General features: G+C 38.2%; 1 pseudogene; it reads right to left on the bottom strand.

Moving 5' to 3' along the window:
- Positions 1-7,936: 7,936 nt before the first annotated feature.
- LOC150040183 (peptidyl-prolyl cis-trans isomerase A pseudogene) lies at positions 7,937-8,412 on the bottom strand (annotated as a pseudogene).
- Positions 8,413-9,058: the final 646 nt, after the last annotated feature.

The following is a 9,058-nucleotide window of genomic DNA, read 5'->3' as shown; positions in this document are numbered from 1 at the left end:
TACACAAGGGAATTCTATGTTGCTGTCAGAAAGAATGGCAGCGCCCCATTTGTTAGGAAATGGAAAGACTTAGAAAAAATCATATTAAGTGAAGTAAGCCAGACTCAAAGGAACTTAGGCTCAATGGTTTCCCTCATTCGTCATAATCCATAGAAACCTTGGGCTCTACTAGCAGAGATTAGCAATAGAGCAAAATCTTGATACATAAGGACATATAATGTGAAGCTAATTGAAAGGACCTCCAGGATAGTGAAACAAAAGCCATATAATGAATGATTGTCATCCTTAATGTACTATGTTGTCTCTCATCTCCTTTGCTGTCCCTTGGTTATCTCATATTGGTATAGTATCTCACTTTGTTATCTGATATATTGAATTTATTTGTATTTGGATATTTGAAATTTGATAGGGAAGGGGGGAAAACCAAGACAGGTGGGGGATGTGGGGGGGGGAGGGAAACGGGTACCAAGACATGTGAAAGGGTATCAATGTATGTGAATTAATGCACCTTCTATCTGGCAAATATCATGTAACCCTTTTACTAATTACAATAAAAAATAAAGAAAAAAAAGAAAGTTTTGACCTGTACCAATGAGACTTGGTGTATCTCCTATTCCTTCTTGTAAAGTTTTCAGGATATCTGCTCTTACCTCAAGGTCTTTGATGCATTTGGAACTGATCCTGGTGCAAGATGACATAGAAAGATCCAATGTTAATTTTCTGTAGATAATTAACCAAGTCTGCCAACACCATTTGTAGAAGAGGCTATCTTTCTTCCATTCCATATTTTTGGCTCCCTTATCAAAGATTAGATGACCATAGGTCTGTGGGTTGATTTGTGTCTTCAGTTATATTCTATTTTATTTTAGTTCTTTTTTGTGCCAGTAACAAGATATTTTGGTTACTGTAGTTCTGTAATATAGTCTAAGGTTTGAGATTTCTCCAGTGCTGTTCTTGATGCTAAATGACTGTTTGTGCTATACAGTTTTTTTTATTATTCCATATTATCTTTTGATTATTTCCTCTGTTTTATTAAGAATGACCTTGGGATATTGATGAGTATTGTGTTGAATGTATAGATAGCCCTTGGCAGGGTCACCATTATCATGCCTTAATTGTTCCAATTCAGGAGCATGGGAGGTTTTTGTGTTACCTCAGTACTGCTTTAATTTCCTTTTCCAGGCTCTTAAAGGTTTTCATCATTAAGGTCCTTTACCATTTTAGTTCATTCCTAAGAATTTTACTTTCTTTGAGGTTATTGCAAAAGGAGTTGGTTTCATGATTTCTGCCTGGCTCTTTTTGTTGTTAGCATGGAGGAAAGCAATTGATTTTTGAGGTTCTTTTTGTGTCTTTTCTATGCAAATGTTTCAAATCAGCTCAATCAACTTGGGAATGGAATCCAGAGGCTTCTTTAAATACAGAATCATGTCATCTGTAAATATGGAAAGTTTCACTTCCACTTTCCCGATTTGGATCCCGTTTATGCTTGATTCTTGCCTTAATGCTCAGTCTAGAAATTCTAATACTATGGTAAAGAGAATTGGAGAGAGTGGGAATTCTTGTCTCATTCCTGCTTTTAGAGGAAATAGCTTTAGCTTTTTGACATTAAGTATAATGCTAGCTGAAGATTTGTAACATACAACGTTTATTAGACTGAGGAATGGTACATGAATTCCTAGATCTCCAGAGGTTTGTTTTAGCATAAGTCCTTGGGCTCTTTTAAAGCCTTATTACTACCACTTGAGCCACAGCATCATTTCCAACTTTTGATACATAAGTTTCCAAGTATGCTTCACAGAAAAATATTAATTACTTCGAATTTCAAGGCGAGACTTAACAAACTATGATGAACTGGCTTGAGTTCACCTAGCTTAATATAATTCCAATTTAACTACATAAGAAAACAAAACAAAAAAACAATATAGCTGTGTTTGCTATGGTTGTGAGGATTTCAAAGTAAGCCAGAGAATTAAGGAATAATCAAACTGAAACCTAGAGTTGAACAGTGGCTTTGTCAAATACCTGTCAAGAGGAATTAAGGCTTAGAAAAAATGTCAGAGAAAATCTCTTCTGATGACTCAATAAAATGTGAAATATGTGGTAAAATGAGCAGAAAATATTGACAAAATGACAAATGAGGTCACATACATGTATGTCAACTTTTGATGACATAGTATTATAAAATTTCAACAAACTTGTGAGATTATATATTGACCACAACTAGTATAATGGAAACTTGATGAAGTATATTGCATGGAATTCCCCTTTATCCATTTTTGTCTTTTTGTCATAGGTCCAACCATACTAATATGGTTACTTCTATATCTTTGGAGGAGATGTCTTCCACAAAGGCCATATTTGAACCTAGAATGTTTCTAAGTTTGGGCTGGTCAATTGATTGGTGTTTATTATGTTCTATACTTCCTTGTACAATTCTATGATTTGCAATTATGGAGTGCAGTTATGAAAAACAACATGAAGGCACTTGATTCCAATAAGTACTGTTATTGAACAAACAATTATGAAGGTGGAAATCATGTGCTAAATTGAAAACATGAATTAAGAAAAACCATCCTGGGCAAAGTAATACAAACATATATTCTATCAGGTTTAAATATTAATTACTCATGTTTTAGAAAAATTTGAAAAGCCCATTACAGATGTATGCAGATACCCTGGATAAATATCCAGATATTGTCCATGAGGCAAGGTAATAGTGAGAGTCACTTAGAATCTCTTTTTCTAGTGTCTAAAATCTGTCAGTTTCTCTCATGCTGCTATGGCTTTGATGAATTAGGATTAAGATTAATGGAAATGAATACTACTACATTGTATGGTATTTAAATGATATACAAAAGTTTTAGTACTGTACAGGGTCTCCATGAAGAAAGAAGCCATTTTGGTTCCACCTCTGGCATCCAATTTCTAATGAGACTTTGTTTCACAAGGATTTTGGGAGGCTTAAATCATTGAACATATTTGTAAAGTTGAAAATTTTTTTATGTAACATGTCAGTTATTCTCCTTTCCACTTTTTGACTTAAATCCACCAATTCCCATCTTTGAGACCACAGAAACCATGACATTTTTCAACAAAAGGTTTTCATTTTAGAGATGCTTAGTAGTATACATCAATTTGTAAAGACTTTCATAGTTCTAAAACTTTAAAACTCCATTCTCCTTTGGAAACTCAGAAAGAACACCAAGTAACAAAAGAGCCATAGATATTTCCGATATGGGTACCTCAACCCAATGCAATGGAATCACACATTTGGAAGAGACAAAGCCATTTTTGTCAATCTTTCTAAATGGGAAGGAAAATATGTAATCACAGAGAAATTTGAAATTTATTACACCCATCTTCTTTTCCATTTGTCTTCAAGCCTGTTCTTGTGTCCATAGTCCATACGTGGTGGCTTTTAGTAGTATATTTTTGTCATAGAGTTTAAAATTTGGTGGTGATATTACCCTACTATTATTCTTTCTTCTAGGAATTTTTCATATATATATTACATTTTGTAAAACATTTCAATGACTTCAATATTTCGTTAAAAAATGAAACTGTTCTTTATGAGCATTTCATTGGTCTTGTAACTTTCCATTTTCACAGTGCTAATTTTCCCATGCAGAAAAACTTTTTCGACTTGCTTAGTCTTTCTCAGTTTTCTTCATACAAGTCCTTCCCTTTCTAGGGTGAATGGCTTTTCCAGTCATTTTTTTTGAGACTATTGCTAAAGAAGTTGCTTTCCTGGTTTCATTTTCTCTCTTCTTATTGTTGCCATATAGAAAAGATATTGATTTTGAGGATTAATTTTATTTCCCATTACTTTACTAACATTGTAGATCAGCGCAAACAATCTGGGAGTAGAGTCTCTACAGTTCTTTTTTTTTTGCTTTGGGGTTTAAAAATGTATTTTATTTTATTATTTTTTGTAATTAGTAAAAGGGTTACATGATATTTGACAGATAGAAGATGCATTAATTCACATACATTGATACCCTTTCACATGTGTTGGTACCCGTTTCCCTCCCCCCCCCACACCTCCCACCCGTCTTGGTTTCCCCCCTTCCCTATCAAATTTCAAATATCCAAATACAAATAAATTCAATATATCAGATAACAAAGTGAGATACTATACCAATATGAGATAACCAAGGGACAGCAAAGGAGATGAGAGACAACATAGTACATTAAGGATGACAATCATTCATTATATGGCTTTTGTTTCACTATCCTGGAGGTCCTTTCAATTAGCTTCACATTATATGTCCTTATGTATCAAGATTTTGCTCTATTGCAAATCTCTGCTAGTAGAGCCCAAGGTTTCTATGGATTATGACGAATGAGGGAAACCATTGAGCCTAAGTTCCTTTGAGTCTGGCTTACTTCACTTAATATGATTTTTTCTAAGTCTTTCCATTTCCTAACAAATGGGGCGCTGCCATTCTTTCTGACAGCAACATAGAATTCCCTTGTGTACAAATACCACAACTTGTTGATCCACTCATCAACTGAGGGACATCTAGGTTGGTTTCATATCTTTGCTATGGTGAATAGTGCTGCAATGAACATTGTTGTGCTAGTGGGTTTAGTATGTCCTTGTTTCTGGGTGGTTGTTGTTTCTTGATTTGACATTTTTCTTGAGTTTCTTGTTCTGCCCATTTGAAAATGGGAGCAAGATTAATACTAAACACGATTATAATTTTTCAGATATAACCAACCTAGACCTCTGTAGCTGGCAGACTCTAGATGTTCACAAGTTTTGATTGGTGTTACTCTTTCTTTTTGTGCAGTTACAGACTAATCTAATTATTCAGTGATAAGCCATTTATATCCTAAACAATAAGCCTCTCAATCCAATCTCTATTGTCTTTAAGTCCCTCTGAGCCTAGAGAATAATTAAACACCTAGATATACAATGTTGCTCAACAGCCATCAAGTGTAGATCCATGCAGTATAAGGGTTGAAAGAAGAGCAGAGGTCCAGAGATAGAAAAATAGAATGAGAGAGGTCAGGGGGTAAGTAGGTAGAGTATTTGAGTACAAAGTTTGGAAAGTATTATAAAACTTATGTGTTGCTGCGTGACTAGCTCTTAGCCCAACCAGTGGCCTCACAGTAGACCATGGGATGGATCTGCTAGCTTCTGTCTGAGCGTGGTTGGTGGACATTTTCCTGTGCTGCTTCCAGGGGCGGCCCCAAGCCAAGGGTCTGGGGATTGAGAGTTTCAGGATCTCTCAGCAGGACCAGCAGGAGGCCCCTCTGTTCCCAGGGGTGGGGCCCAGCTGGGGACTTGGTCTCCAAGGGCAGAGCCGCGCCTTTTTGGTTCTCAGAAGGGGAGCTTGGCTGCTGGTCTACCCTTCAGATCCCTGTTGTGTTTCCACTGCTTTGTCAGAGTCTGTGACTGTGGGGGGGGGCCCTCAGTGGTGTCTTGCTCAGGTTTCCCAGCTGGAGGGTGTCCCGCTCAAGAATTGAGGGGGGGCAGATGCTGGCTTCTATTTATCCGCACCCCCTACCCACTGTTGTAAGGCAGGGTCCCAACACCCTACACTCTCCAGATCCAATGGCCTGGGAGAGGAGCCTGGTGGGCGGGTGGGAGCTGGGACTGCTCCGCCTCCCCTGGTGGGGTGCTGAGTCTTAGGGTCCGCCCGCTTGTCAGTCTCCAGTCACAGGGTTGGGGGTTGAGCCCGTTGGGTGGGTGGGAGTTGGGACAGTCCCGCCTCCCTTGGTGGGCTGCTGGGTCTTATGGGTAGCCCGCCTGTCAATCTCCAGTCAATGGCCTGAGGGAGGGGGCTGTTGTGGGAAGGGACAGGATTCTAAATTCCTTGCCCCCCTGCTCCCGCCAGTCTTTCTCGGGCAGCGTGTTGGGGTGTGAGTTAAATTCTATTGCTTGGCACCCGCTCCGCTTTCCCGATGTGTTTGGGGATGCGCTGCATTACTCACGCCTCTGCATCCGTCTGCGGGTGCTCCATGGTGGTGGGGATTCTTTCACTCCCCTCGGGTCTCCACCGCCACCTGTGTTCTGCGTCTGGGTTCCACTGCTTGCTGTTCTGGTTCCACGTCTGGGTTCTGCTGCTTCTGCCGTTCCCTGGCCCGGTTCTGTGCTGGTTTCTGCAGCTGTTGGGCTCCCAGCCTGGTGCCCTCCACTGCCGCCGCTTTTTGCGGCTTGGTCCGGCGCCAACTTCTGCTTATAGCGGCTTTCCGCGGCTTTGGGCGAGAGGTGGGGTAGGGGTCCTCGCGTTCCGAATTCTTTGAGAAAGTTGGATGTGAGCTTTATCTGGATTTCTTTTCCGGTTTGAGTCTTTCTCCGTTGCTTTTTGAGTTTGTTGTTGTGGATTTCTTTAGGTAGTTGCCTTGTGGGACTCCCTGGTTCTCTTTTTTTGTCAGAGAAAGCTAGGCAGCGTCCCTATTGTCTCGGCGCCATCGTCCTTCTCCTCTCTACAATTCTTTGACTACAGTATCCTGTCATCCACAAAGAGGAAACCTGTAAATTCTTTTTCCCTGTTTCCAATCCATTTGTATTTGCTTCTTGCCTTATTGTTCTAGTTAGGAATACTAGTACTATATTGAAGAAGAGTGGAGAAAATGGGCATCCTTGTATCACTTCTAATTGTAAAGGAAATGGCTTTGATTTTCATCAACAAATATAACTCTAAATTTGGGTTTTATAGCTTTATTATATTGAGGAGAGTTTCATGGATTCCTAGTTTCTTCATACCTAATATCATAAAAGACTTGTTGGATTTCATCAAATGCTTTCTATCAATTGGCATGATGTTGTGGTTCTTGCCCTTCCTTCTGGTGACTTGAGCAAATTAAAACAGTGATGCACCCTAGCAATGAGTCATGTTGGATAACAATGTACATGTTTGACATGTAGATGTTGATTTGCATGGATTTTTGTAAGAAGTTTTACTTCCATGTTCATTTAGTGATGAATCTCTGCTTGAGTTTATTCGATGAGTTCTTTTCTGATTTTGGAAGAGGGTTATGCTTGGTGGAAAATGTTCACTTTCAAATTCATTAATTGCTTTGAAATTCTTTTAAAATTGGGCTGTAGAACTATTAGATCCTGAGCCTTTCTTACATGGAAGGTCTTTCACAGGTATATGTATTTCATTACTTGAACAGTGTGAGCTGAGTTTTTTAGATCTTTCAGTTTATTTTGCATATATCAATATTTGCTAGAAATTTTCACATTACTTCCGGATAATCATTTTTTTGCAAGAAGGGCTATCATTATGTGAGAAATAATGCACTCAATGAAAGTAAGTGTAATCCCTGTTAACATTATTCCAATGAAATGAATAATAAATAAATTACAAAAGAGAAAAAAATACTTTCTTATATCCGGGATCTTTCTGGTTTCTGTCCTACTTTCATTGGTGACTGAGAGTCTTAATTTTGGTGTGTTTCCTTTGTTTTCTTCTTTTTTTAAATAAAATGGTTAAAGTTCTGTCAATTTTATTAAAATCCAAAGAACCAACACAGTGATTTGGTTTTGTTTTGATGATTATTTCTGTGTTTTTTTTGAACTTTAATTCACATAATTCTGATTTAGTTTTCATAATGTGTTTCCTTTTTCCAGATTAGGTTTGGCTTGTTGCACTTTTCCAAGAGCTTAAAGTACATCATTAAATTGTGGGTTAGAGATTTCTGCAATTTGCTGAGGTTGGCACTCAGAGCGATAAAATTTCCACTGAGTGCTGCCTTTCCTCTCTCCCAGACAAATTTGGCTATTGTGTGTTTTAAATTTAATTTTATTTTTCCTTACTTTTTATTCATTGTTGTGAACTTCACTCTGAAATCCAGGTAGACTTTGAGAGGAGTAAAGAAATCATAGGACCCAAAGAAATGCAATGAGAGTACAAATATTCCAGGATATTGCAAATAGATTTGTTTGAAGGGTGCTCTAGATGAGATTACCCAATCAATTGTATTAGAGTTGTCCACAGGGGAAAATGGTGACCTTGTTGATGGTCTTGACATTCACAGACCCAAAGCCCTGTATGAGTTTCACAACTTCTATGCACATTTTCACTTTCCCAGTGACCATATTATTGCCATCCAACCAATCAGTTTTCACAGTGTAGATGAAAAACTGGGAGCCATTTGTGTTTGGAACATTTATCATGGACAGGATACCAGGCCTTGTATGCTTCAGGATGAAATCCTCACTTTCAAATTTCTCTCTGTAGGTGCCGGTATGGCATGAGATGTCATCACCCAGGCATATGAATCCTGGGATGATCCTGTGAAAGTAGGAACCGTTATAACCAGATCCTTTCGTTCAGTGATGAGAGCATGAACATTTTCTGCTGTCTTTGGAACTTCATCTGCAAGTATTTCTATGCAGGTATGGCCCTCATTCTTGTGGTGCACAACAATGTTGAAGAAAATGGTTGGGTTAACCATAGATGGTACTTGGCAACCACCAGCACTAGCAGAGTCTGTACAGCCTCCTTCAAAAAATGAACTTTTGAATTTCTGTTCTGAGATCTTCAATGATCCACTGGAGATTCATTCATGTGTTTTTCAATGTCTATTAGTATCAGTATTTCTGAAATTACTCAGATTTCTTTTTGTGCCTAAAAATGATCTAAATATTCCATGTGCTGCTGAGAAAGAATATTTTCATGATGTTCAATGAGCTTATCTGCAAATGTTTCTTCGGTCTAATTGTTCTATGTAATTGAACATTTCTGAAGTTTTGCATTATTATATATCCAGAGGTGATAGTGATGTGTTAAAATCACAATGATCCCTGTGTTCAGATACAGGTGAGGCTATTTTTACTGTAATTTATATCTGATGAAATTGGGTGCTCTGTCTTTCTGTGTATAGTTAATTAAAATGGTTACAGCCTCCTCTATTCTCATTTTAAAAGGTTTCTTGTCTTGTCTACCTCATTTTTGCCTGAAGTCTACCTTATCTGGTGTAAGGATGGAACGTCTTTGCTATTCGTGCCAGTCATGGCTTAATAGACTTTATTCCAGCCTTTCAATTTCAAGATTCCTTTTGCAGAGGAGGGAGGCATATGTGTCTCTTTAAGAGAGGAGAA

Source organism: Megascapheus bottae, chromosome Y (genome assembly GCF_031878675.1).
Source record: "Megascapheus bottae isolate mThoBot1 chromosome Y, mThoBot2.hap1, whole genome shotgun sequence".
In the NCBI taxonomy this organism is placed as follows: Eukaryota; Metazoa; Chordata; class Mammalia; order Rodentia; family Geomyidae; genus Megascapheus; species Megascapheus bottae.
This window is presented reverse-complemented; position numbering and strand designations above follow the sequence as displayed.